Source organism: Dendrobates tinctorius, unplaced genomic scaffold (assembly GCF_039654945.1).
Source record: "Dendrobates tinctorius isolate UK_male_01 unplaced genomic scaffold, ASM3965494v1 ptg000222l, whole genome shotgun sequence".
Lineage (NCBI taxonomy): Eukaryota > Metazoa > Chordata > Amphibia > Anura > Dendrobatidae > Dendrobates > Dendrobates tinctorius.
Window position 1 is genome coordinate 395,105 of NW_027361889.1, and position 12,242 is coordinate 407,346.

Genomic DNA, 12,242 nt, shown 5'->3' on the forward strand with positions numbered 1-12,242 from the left:
TTCATTCATATATTAAATGTAGGACTATGACTGAATAATGAATGTAATTTAATGATATCGCAATGAGTTTTATCAAATCAATGTTATATTCCTAGGGCATTTCTGAAACCAATAATGTCTGTTATAGGAAGGAAAAATAAAAAAAACACATTAATTATTGATTTTCTTGCCTGGAGATTTATTAAAAGAAAAAATGTTTCCTTTACTTAAAACTTAGAGCATGACCATCAATACACATCCATAAACAGTGAGTGTTATATATCTGGTGACTAAAAGACTGCGGAAAGCATCAGGATGTAAAAAATCAGTACAGTCGTCGACAGAGGCAGTCATCTCTTGAGTCTTCTAGAACAATAGAAACAAGGAACTTATGGGAAATTTTATAGGAGAAGAATCTGCAAAAACTCCTACAAGTACAGCAAGCGTCAGGTGAACGGCTGGTACCTGCTATATATAGTTAATTTTAATGCAATATTCTCATACCTTAAAATGGTAAAGGAAATTGTATCGAAGTCTTGTCAATTTGTAGCCAAGAGAAGATGCTCCATGGATGAAATGCAGGGCCACCTGGTAAAGAAAAGCTGGCATTAACAACGGGCACCACTCAATAGAAATATAATCGATTGCATTATAAAGCTATGGAGGAAACAGGTCAACCATTACATACAATCCAGCATGCCAGAGTAAGAAACAATTAAGATAAAGCAATTCCAACAGTTTTCCCCTCTCTCTCTCTAATTTTTAATTGTTTTTGTACAAGTGGGTGGAGAATAGCCCCTTTTGATGTCCCCCATTCACAGCACAAGCAGAGAGAGAGATTCTTGCTCTTTTGTCTTCATGTAGCTCATGTTCAAAAGTAGCAGCATCATGAAGAACATTATATAACAGTACTGAGCAGTGTAGCTGTGAATCCAGCTCTAAGATAAGATAAAACATTCTCTAAAAACCAGTAACACAGTGTAGCTGTGAATCCAGCTCTAAGATAAGTTAAAGCATTCTCTAAAAACCAGTAACACCATCGATGTGTGTCTCTGCCTATCACACTGAGCCTCCACTTTTTAAAGACTTTAATAAGTAACTGTAATCTGGTCATCCAGTGAGCTGGCAGGCTTTTTTTTTGCAAGATTGATTTTAGTATTTCGGATTGAATGAGCTCTGGAGGCTGGAGAAGATGTAGCTCATAAGTATATGATATAATACAAAATTGCTTGTACAATTGATTCAAGGAAGGATTCTTGAAACAACAGTGACTCTATCAGACTCCTTAAAAGGGGTATGCAGCACTTTATTTTCCCTCCTATAATACTAAACACTTATTGGCAGGTAATTATCTGCTTGTGCTGCCTAGCGATGATCTCTCTTGGCTCAGAGCGGTCACAGACGATTCTCTCGCTTCCTGTTGACAGAGCAATTCCTTCTCTTCCGCTCTGCTCTGTCGACAGGACATCACTGCCAAAGTCGTTGATTGACAGCTGGCTCAGTCCAACGCAGTGGGGAGTCAGCAATTAATCAATATGACATCGTCAGTGATATTCCGTCGACAGAGCAGAGAGAAAGAGATGGAACTGCTCTGTCAGTGGCAGAAGAATCGAAGACTGTTGCAGTCGGTGAGCGCTCTAAGCCAGGAGTGATTGTTACAGGGCAGCGCAGGCAGGTAGTTAGCTACCTGCAGATAATTGTTTAGGTGCATAGTGAAAAAACAGATACAGAACCTAAAAAAAACAGAGATAATTGGGTTCTGTATTTATTTCTGATCGGCCTAGGCATGTGGTCATCTTCAGTCTATAACTTTAGACTTCGTTAATGAAACTTGGATGGATTGACAGGGTGCGGGGGGGATGGGGAGTACAAACAAGTCAGACCTAGCTATGGTTGTAAATCACGTTTATTAATTATTCAGATTTCCATTCGGTGGAAGAAAAAGAACCTATGATTCACAATATCTAAGAGAGGACATTTATAATGGAATATTCTATGAATGTGTGTTGCCAGAATCAAATATGAAGACATTCGAAATAATAAAAAAAGGCAACAATTTTGAATAAATAACTATGTCCCCTTGATTATTTGAATATCATAGTGGAATAACTAATTTTAAAAACTGTTCCCTCACTCGGACACAAGGAGGCCAGCCCCATAGACAGTGACGTAACTTGGATCTCATGGACCCCAATGCAAAGGCTACAATTGGGCCCCCAATTATAGCAGGTCTTTAACAGCATTGGTCTTTTTATATGCACCTTTTTGTGCCCCCATAGGCTCCAGAGTCCGGGTGCGATCGCAACCACTTCACCTAATGTAGTTATGCCCCTACAGGTAGAATATTTTCCCAAACGATTCACCTTTCTAGAGAAAATAAGTAGACCGAATTCTATAAATTGAAACACAGAAAAACACAATAAACCGTGTAAAAATACTCTGTTGTAAAAAAAAGTAACAATAAACAGCAAGTGCTCGCAAAAAGGTGATAAAAAACAGGGTATTTGGTTGATACGTTTTTTTGCAAAAAATGTATACTAAGCCAGTCCACCAAACGTCAAGGTAACCCATCTCAGAGCAGTCCCTAACTGATGCATTTAAAAACCTGTTCATGTGTATAGTACCTATATGGTTCTTGTTTTTACAAGATTAGGGAGGTTTCCACCTCTTCCTTGTGAGCCATGCACATAAAAAGCCGTTCTCTGCAGCGTGTCCACATCGGACATTACCTGTCTGAATCCTATTCATATATGTACTATACACATGATCAGGCTTTTAAATACATCAGTTAGGGACTGCTCTGATGGGTATAACTTGACGTTGGGTGGAGTGGCTTAGTATACATTTTTGCAAAAAACGTATCAACCAAATACCCTATTTTTTATCAGCTTTTTGCGAGCACTTGCTGTTTACTGCTACTTTTTTTAACAACAGAGTATTTTTACACATTTTATTCTGTTTTTCTGTGTTTCAGTCTTTTGATGGTGTGAACACTGTCCTACAGACTTGTTCTCTGTGTGCACGGCCCATGTGTTTGTTTCGAATTCCATAAATTGCAAACATCAATTATCACATTTGGAAACATCAGTTAAAATGGGTAATTTAGCTACAACGTTACTCTTTCCTAAAACAAAAGAATGAATTTCACGGAAGCCTGAATCCATCTATTTTAATTTGTGTTATTATTGCCAGCGAGACATGTTTTGTGTTTCTCGGTAGACTCTACAGCCCCAGGTGCTCTCCACTCAGCGATATTGGCCAAAAAATGGAACGTATCCTGGAAGTTCACCCGAAAAACCTGGGGAGCCGACCAGCCGGGTGAAAGCATATTACTGCAGCAGGTGAGGATATCACACCTGATGTTATACCGAGCAAGAAAATTTGATTTCTGCCGAGTCCTGGAGCTCGGAATGTATAGCGGGAACATCAATTATTTTCTAGAACACATTTTCAAAAGAAGCCTATTGCTTAGTACCATCACTTCACATCAGTCTAGGAACCAAAAAATAACAAAACCACTGATAGTTCAGACGACGGAGTGGTACAGTGAGATCCTGCATGGAAGGACTTTAATGTCTGCGCCCTGCAGGCTCTGATAAGCATACTGCATTTCATGTATCCATAATTACAAATTGTATTCTTATAATTACTGACACAGTCAGTGAGCAGAGAAGGAGCTGAGATTGTATTCATCCCTTTCACTGTTCAGAACAGGAGTAATTAATGCTGAGATCAGCAGTTGGAGCCATTGGAGAGACCCTTCATTATCATTTGTGCTCAAGTCAATCTCTGGGTAATATTTGAAATGCATATATGAAGTCGGCTTCCAGATTTGGTTTCTTGGCTTTGCGGCTATCACAAATCTGATGTCTGCGTTATGACCATGGCAAGCACTTTTCTCAGGACTCATGCCTTGTTACATATCTATATATATAATCGTCTTATTCTGTCTGTCTGTCAGTAACCGAAATCCCGCGTCGCTGATTGGTCGCGGCCGCCAGTGCGCAGGCGCAGTCCGGAATTCGAAGGACGCACGCCACAACTACCGTCGGGAGATCAGCGCCTCTGATCTCCCAACGATTGCCGCGGGTCATCTCCGGCCACACACGTCAGCGGCAACGCAGCCGGGAGATGACCGACGCTAGCCGGTACCCAGGGTCCAGATTAGAGGAGACTCCTCCGGACCCTGGGTAACATCAACCTGTGAAAAATAGAATTAAAATAAAAAAGAGTGATATACTCACCTTCCGACGGCCTCCGGACTCTTTCTCTCCTCTCCACGCTCCCGGCATCTTCTGTTCCCAGTAATGCTTTGCGCCAAAGACCGCTGATGACGTTGGGCTCTCGGGAGAGTGACGTCAGCAGCGGTCTTTGGCGCAAAGTATTACTGGGAACGGAAGATGCCGGGAGCGTGGAGAGGAGGGACAGAGTCGGGGGCCGTCGGAAGGTGAGAATATCACTTTTTTTATTTTATTCTCCCGCTGGCCATATTCTAGAGTACCCGATGCTTTAGAATCGGGCCACCATCTAGTCATATTATAATTATTGCTTCCCCAGCTATGCTGTGGTTAAGGCTGGTCTGGCATGTGCTTTGATTGTGCCAGACTCCTGCTATTTGACCTAGTCACTCCTCTTACATGCAGGACAGCTTCTTCTTGCAATCTTCTTTCAGATAACTATACCTCCAGCTCTATTACGTATCAGCAGTGCACTTGTTCCTCAATTCTCTTAGGTGCTACACCACTGCTTACCCAGTTCTCCTATATACCAGACTGATGTTTGCTTAGCTTTCCTATGTAAAAGACCACTAATAGCTTTCCTTTGTGCCAGACTACTGTCTATCCAGCTCTTCTATGTGTCTGACCACTGTCTATCCAGCTCTCCTATGTGTCACACTACTGTCTATCCAGCTTTCCTATGTGTCAGACCACTGTCTATCCAGCTTTCCTATGTGTCAGACCACTGTCTATCCAGCTCTCCTATGTGTCAGACTACTGTCTATCCAGCTTTCATATGTGTCAGACCACTGTCTATCCAGCTCTCCTATGTGTCAGACCACTGTCTATCCAGCTCTCCTATGTCAGACCACTGTCTATCCAGCTCTTCTATGTGTTAGACCACTGTCAATCCAGCTTTCTGATGTGTCAGACCACTGTCTATCCAGCTCTCCTATGTGTCAGATCACTGTCTATCCAGCTCTCCTATGTGTCAGATGACTGTCTATCCAGCTCTCCTATGTGTCAGACCACTGTCTATCCAGCTCTCCTATGTCAGACCACTGTCTATCCAGCTCTTCTATGTGTTAGACCACTGTCTATCCAGCTTTCCGATGTGTCAGATCACTGTCTATCCAGCTCTCCTATGTGTCAGATCACTGTCTATCCACCTCTCCTATGTGTTAGACAACTGCTTAAGTATCTTTCCATTGTGCCGATAACTCCCTACACATCCCTCCTATGAGCCCGACCATTGCTTACTCATCTCTTCTTTGTGTTATACTAATGCTTACCCAGTTCTCTAATACACCAGACTGACATTTGTTTTGTCTCTCCTATGTGAAAGACTACTGATAGCTGTCCTTTGTGTCAGACCACTGTCTACCCAGCTATCCTATGTGCCAAACTGCTGATTATCTTGCTTTTATTATTTACAAGACCACTGCTCACTCTTCTCTCATATGTGCCAGACCATTGCTTACCCAGCTCTCCTACGTGTCAGACTACTGCTCATTCAGCTCTCCAATGTGCCCGATAGCTCCTTACACATTCCTCCTATGTGCTATACCACTGTTTATCAAGTTCTCCTATAAACCAGACTGCCGTGTATTCAGGTTTTCTATATGAAAGATCACTGATAGCTCTCCTTTGTGTCAGACCACTGTTTACCTAGCTCTTCTATGTGTCAAGCCACTGCTTATCCCTCTTTTTCTATGAAAGACCACTGCTTACCCAGCTCATCTACTACTGCTTATACAGATCTCCAATGTGCCAGATAACTCCTAATACATACCTCCTATGGGTTTGACTACTGATTACTCATCTCTCTTATGTGCCAGACAATTGCTTACTCATCTCTCCTATGTGCCAGACAATTGCTTACTCATCTCTCCCAGGTGCCAGACTACTGTTTACTCGTATGGTTTATTCTTTAAGGGCTATTGATACCTGTTTCTCTGGTCTCCCCCTTAGAGAGGGTTAAGGTAGAAAACAACAGATCAAAGTGTGGAGATGAGGGAAAGCCTTTAAGTTATCAGGGAGGGCAGATCACACAAGCTGTAGATAGGGAAGAGAGCACACACAAGGCAGTTTGCAGGAGAAGAAAGGTGACTTACACATGCTCTGTACAAGTGTGTTTTTAATAGAGATGAAGGAATGAAACTGACGCAAATTACAGCACCGCAATTGGTCACCACCCTTTACACGTTATAAAAGATTGGATACGTGATGGAATGATCACTTGACTTCAGGTGTTATCCTTATAGCTATCACATCACATGGTATAGCACAGCCCATCAGTAGGGACTATCATAGCCTTTGTAAAAGCAGAAGCAGTGAATGCAGTAGTCATTTAAGGTGAATCTGGATAATGAGAGGATGTCATACAGATAAAGAGAAAGACGAGACTAAAGAAACTGTACAGATAGTGTGTGATTGCACATCAGGGGAAATTAGTGTGTGTGGAAAACTGACTAATACAGATTTCATTGTTGTGGAGTGAGAATTTGAGAAATGAATATCCTGGTGAAATTCAGTGAGGCTGGCGATTTGATCGTCTCTAGCCTATAATCTTAAAGAGAACTTGTCAACAGGATTTTGTAATGTAAAGTAAAGACATGGCTGTAATGGTGCTGTAATGCTGATTATATTGATACCTATGGGGTACAAATCCGCTTTGTTGTTCTTCTTTAATCAGCATTTGAAGTTTTCTGCTACCTAGATTTCGGTGCACAGGGGCCGGACTGTGCACTGGGTCTTCTCCTCCCTGTCTGTTATTCCCCGGCCCTTCCATCTGCATCTGGTCTGTGATTGATAGATCGCTGCTGAGATGTCAAACGGAGGAGGCAGGTCATTTGCAGACCAGAGGGCGGCAGAGAGGCCGGAGAATAACAGACAGGGAGGAGAAGACCCCGTGCACAGTCCGGCCCCTGTGCACCAAAATCTAGATAGCAGAAAACTTGAGTTGGTGATTAAAAAAGAACCACAAAGCGGATTTCTTCAACAGGCGTATCAATTTAATCTGTATGACAGCGCCATAACACCTTATCCGACCACATTCGCTCATCACTAGTTATAACCTCAAAAATGGGCATTTTTCAGTGTCCATATCACACAAACAGGCACTCCATGTATTTTCTCCTCTCTACGCAGAAACAACACAGAGCATTTCACGATGTCGGGAGAAGCTGTCATGTAAGCTTTGCTTAACCACATTCTTGTCGTTCACGGGTCCTTTCAGGTGGATTTTAAGTGCTAGGTCCATGTTTCAGCTCTATGTTACATGTAATGTTTAGATTTCTGCCTACAAAGTACATAATAGAAATGAATTACAGTATATGTTGATAACATCCTAGCAGCCTGGTTTTCTCTACTTGCTGTCATGTTAGATACAATGTTTAGCTTTTTTTGCTCTGTTTTTTTATGACTTAGGTAGCTTAATGCGCATACATATCACCTGTCAGGATCAGTGTCAGACTGGGGTGGCAATGGCCCACCAGTAACATTGATTTGGGGGGGCGCACTGTTCTGCTTCATGCAAATATTATATTACTCTCTTTCACACATTTACGTCTGCTTCTATATAAAAATAAATTAGGTAGTTGGTTGAATGAATGATGAGATGATGCTTTTGTCTGTACATAGTGAATTAATGTATTGGCCAACTACTGCTCATGTTTGGGTACATAGATTACTCTTGCAAAGGGGCCCACCGGAGGATTCTCCTGTTCTCCTGTGGGCCAGTCCGAGCTGAGTCAGGATCTATCAATATCTAGATGAAAACAGGACCATAGTTCCGAACTGTCATCATGAATCCTGTAAAAGTCATGGTGGCAGGATAATAAGTGCCATGTAAAGTAGACGTAAAGTATCCAGGTGAAGATTTGTCATTTACTTTCCATTGTGATTGGATAATTTCATGGTTGAAAAGAGAACTGTAGTTTACCCCAGTGGGAGTTAAAGGAGTTGTCAGCTCTACACAGGCTGAGGGGTAACCTGTTGATCGCTGGTGGTGACGCCAACCATTCCCGAGAACTGGTGTTCCCAGTCTGAATGAAGTGGAAGTACACACGCTCCATTCAAACAAGTGATTTAAGACCCTCTCTTGAGACTGGAGGGATCCCCATTGGTGGGACCACCAGTGATCAGACATGGTAAAACAAGGTTCTAGTGACCACTGTAGATCTTCCCTGGCTAGGATATTACTTTTATCACTGTTTTTTTTCTACTACTATAGAGGAAATGATCCTCTATACAGAGATAACCATCACTCACCAAAGCAGGACCACACACTGGACTCCTAGGACATAACATTAATAAGGTTTAAAGGGAATCTGTCAGTAGGTTTTGTTATGTAATCTGATAGCAGAATGATGTAGAGGCGGAAGGACGGATTCCAGCAACGTGTCACTTACTAATCTGAGTGTCAATAAAGTCAGAGTTTTATCAGCAGGAGATTATCACTACAGAATTAGGTGTCCTGTGTCTCCTGGTCCAACCACTCCCCCACCAGCTATCTCTTAATATACAGTATAAGCCAGCTCTATTGGGCTTGACTTTATTGTGCTCATTATTGTGGTTGAGCCAGTATGGCCCTGACTATTATTATTATTTTAAAGTCAGATATATTAGACTAGATCATGTTGTGTAAGTGCGATCCCTCCTACGACATATTGACATTGCTTATTGTACGGTGATATATATCTTATAAATCTACTCCTTATCGGCTTTTCAAGGGTTAAGAACAGAGAAGCAATGTTGATCTAGTACACTGACAGGAAGGTAGGCATCTGGAACTGCGATAGATGCTGCTGAGATATTCCCACTTGCCAAGCAGAAGGGCACCGCTGCACAGAATCCTACTTTATTGGAAAATTACCTGGGGCTATCCCCATATTGCGCTGCTGTGAAGCTGTTTTCAGTTCTCCTTAGCAGCAATTGATGGCATCCCTAAACTGGAAGGGTGAGCAGCTGAATTATAAACTGGCATTGACTAGAAGCAGCTGAGGGGAAGCTACGACTGCGGAAATTTCACAAAACACCAACTGTGCCCTGTTGTGGGAAAGCTGCAGCTCCTGGCGCCTTTCAATCATGTCGATACAACCAATAAAACTGGATTATTTACCAGCGCAAGGCAGAATAGGAACAAAAAACTGACATTACCAGGATCTCAGCTGAAAGCTGGCAACGTGCATGCCAACGAAAGGTGCGACAGGCCAGATCTCCGCAAGCAGGAAGAATCAAAGTAACAACATATTTACAGATTTCTTTTTTTTTACATTATACAAGGAAACACCTTTTTATGGAATGTACAGAAATACAAGGACGGATATACCATATGGACAACCTGTGCAGCTGCCCAGGGACCCAGTAGGTACAAGGGGCACGCTGCCACCTAAAAGCAGCTTCCTCTTAGAAATTTCACTTAGAGCCGTTGATTTCAATGCCAGGTTTTCAGCATGCCGCAGAGATAAATAATACAGTGTTTATTTTCCTATATCGGGAACATGTGTGACTGTACCGTTCCAACAGTAAGCAGTGTAGCCCCTAGTCAGAAATAAACTTCTTGCTGTAAAAGGTAGAGCTTGCAACAGAGGACCCTGTCATTCTATTCAAAGTATCTAAATAAAGTAAAAACAACTTAGCACATGATTAAAAATCTCCTTCCAAGTTGTATATACAGCTCCTATGTATACTTATGTGTCTCCAAGGTTACAGACTACAAACAAACACTATTTGTAGTCAGATCCTCCTGACCATGTGTGTGACGACACAGGATTTTATCTTAATTGATCAGACTTCTGTTTTCAGTAAACACAGAGGAATAGACTGTTATCTGTATGTTGACTTTTGAATTTATGTGTTTCTTTCTTGTTGGTTAAGAGGACACAGACTTTTGTTCGTATAAGAATGTAATATTGACTTGTAAGTTGACATTTTATGTAACATTTTGTGCTGTTGTCCTGGATGACTAGACACGCAGGATAATTGAACAGTGATATTTGCTGATATGTTGATTACACATTGTCCAGGGCAGCTAGCTTGTTGACTTGAAAAACAGATGAGGAAAAATGATGCAAATAGATTAAATTAATTAATTAATAATGTGAGTTGATCTTGTCACCATTCTTCCCCTTTACCTCTGAATGCTGGCTTGAAGGACAGTTTTTAACTATAAAAAGAGGATATATGTGCCTCTGTAACAGATAACTCCATATCCAGATATACATCCAAACATCCAAATAACAAGAGACTCTGTACAAGACAGCAGCCAAGACATCATGGCTCCATCATAAGGGACACAGATTTGTCATTCTACAGGATGCCATCTTAGAGCAACAAGGCCCCAGCTGAAAGAATACATGTCTGCTCCATTGATCATCGCTGAATCATGGATAAGTTTGGAGTAGCCAGGATTTGGACCCACCGGTCACCTGAGTCCCATGAATGTTTTGTGAAAGCCAGGGATGAGACCCATTGGTCACCTGGCTCCATGGAGAAGTTTGGAGAAGCCAGATTGTGACCCTCAGGTCAACTGGCCTTGTCCCTCAATGGACTATCAGATTCCTAAGCTTGTTGTTAACTCCTCTCTGTGTGCGTGCCACAGGTGGCGTAGTCGGCCCTGGAAGCTCTGAAGTCACAGCTGCTCTTATCCTGGTGAGTCAGGGGAAGGGTGCGACTCTGTAATTTGCACCATCTTGGGTATTTTGCTGGGGCTGTTCTATGTGTTATCTGCCTGTTTTTGTGGTTCAATAAAGTATTGTCTCACTGTGTTACCCTCAACCTGTGTTTTCTGAGTAGTATTATGCCCACAGGGAAAGGAGAGCTTGCGCTCGGTGGGCTGATCCCTGGTCTATGTGGTTTTCCGCTACTAGACCAGGGCACCCATTGACCACCGTATCTCCACATTGTGTTACTGTGCTTCCTCTGCCCCCTCTTCTTGCTAACCTACAGATAACAGTCAAAGAGAGAGTAGCACAAGGCTTTACAATATGACTACCCATAAGATTTAAAGGGAATCCATCAGGAGGTTTTTGATATGAAATCTGAGAGCAACAAGATGTAGAGACAGGGACCCTGATTCCAGTGATGTGTCACTTACTGGGTTGTGTTTTGCTGTTTCAATAAAATCAGTGTTTTATTAGCAGAAGCTTATCACTGGTGGACTAGATGTCTCGTGCAGCCTGGTCTCGTGACACCCCCACCACAGAAAGCAGCCAATCAGTGGTGTGGGTGGGGTTATACACAGCTCAGCATTTCGAGCTCTGCTAAATCTGCAGCAGAGCAAATTATGATTAAATGACACGTAGCTGAAATCAGGATTCCTGCCCCTACACCTACTGCTGTCAGAGTACATAGAAAACCTGCTGACAGATTCACTATAACCATGAAGACAGGTCGGTCTCCATATCAGCATAGAATGATAGGAGATTTTTAAGCAAGAAAAGTTTCTTTTTTTTTTTAGGCTCATTGGAGCATTAAAGGGTTGTCCAGATTTGAAACGAAAATCTACAGTCATTCTTTGTGCCTGCATACTTGTGAATCCTCGCATCGTGCTACAGTGCATGCTGTCATAATTCTCCAGTGTCGGCAATGAGACTGAGGCTGGGTAGTTTGCCATATGCATACTTCCAGTTACATTCCGACTAGCCGTGCGTTGCCTTGAGCGATGCTGCACACGTCTAGTCGAAATGTGGCCAGGCGTATGCACATTGCATACTGGTGGTCACATGACCACCCATTCCTGGCCCCTGAACTGGAGAATCCTGACAGCACGCACTGCGCACGATGTGAGGATTTACAAGTCTGCAGTCAAATAGACAGACTGCAGACTTGTGCGCCAAACGTGGAAAACTCCCTTAAAACATTTGTTGTTCCCACCCTTTATACTGATAGGTACTCTTTTTTCATTTATAAAAAAAATAATAAAAAAAAGAAGACTCAAAGAACATCTTCAGATAGTTGATTCTCTTTTCCCTTTTTGCTAAATCCTTTTCAGAGTAAAATCATTTTCCTGAGCGTAAAAAAAATAAGATTTTAGAACAACTG

At 42.1% G+C, this 12,242-nt stretch overlaps 1 protein-coding gene across 5 annotated transcripts in view; it reads right to left on the reverse strand.

Annotated features, from left to right (window-relative positions):
* The window catches only part of ELFN1 (extracellular leucine rich repeat and fibronectin type III domain containing 1), a 673,117-nt gene that overhangs the window by 260,263 nt on the left and 400,612 nt on the right, over positions 1-12,242 (reverse strand). For 4 of the 5 annotated variants that reach the window (XR_012222355.1, XM_073555164.1, XM_073555165.1 and 1 more), the window contains one exon: positions 484-567. The exons of the other annotated variant lie outside the window; for it this stretch is intronic. The gene's annotated coding sequence lies outside the window, so the exon portion shown is untranslated. The remainder of the gene's footprint in view (positions 1-483; positions 568-12,242) is intronic. 5 annotated transcript variants of the gene reach the window in all.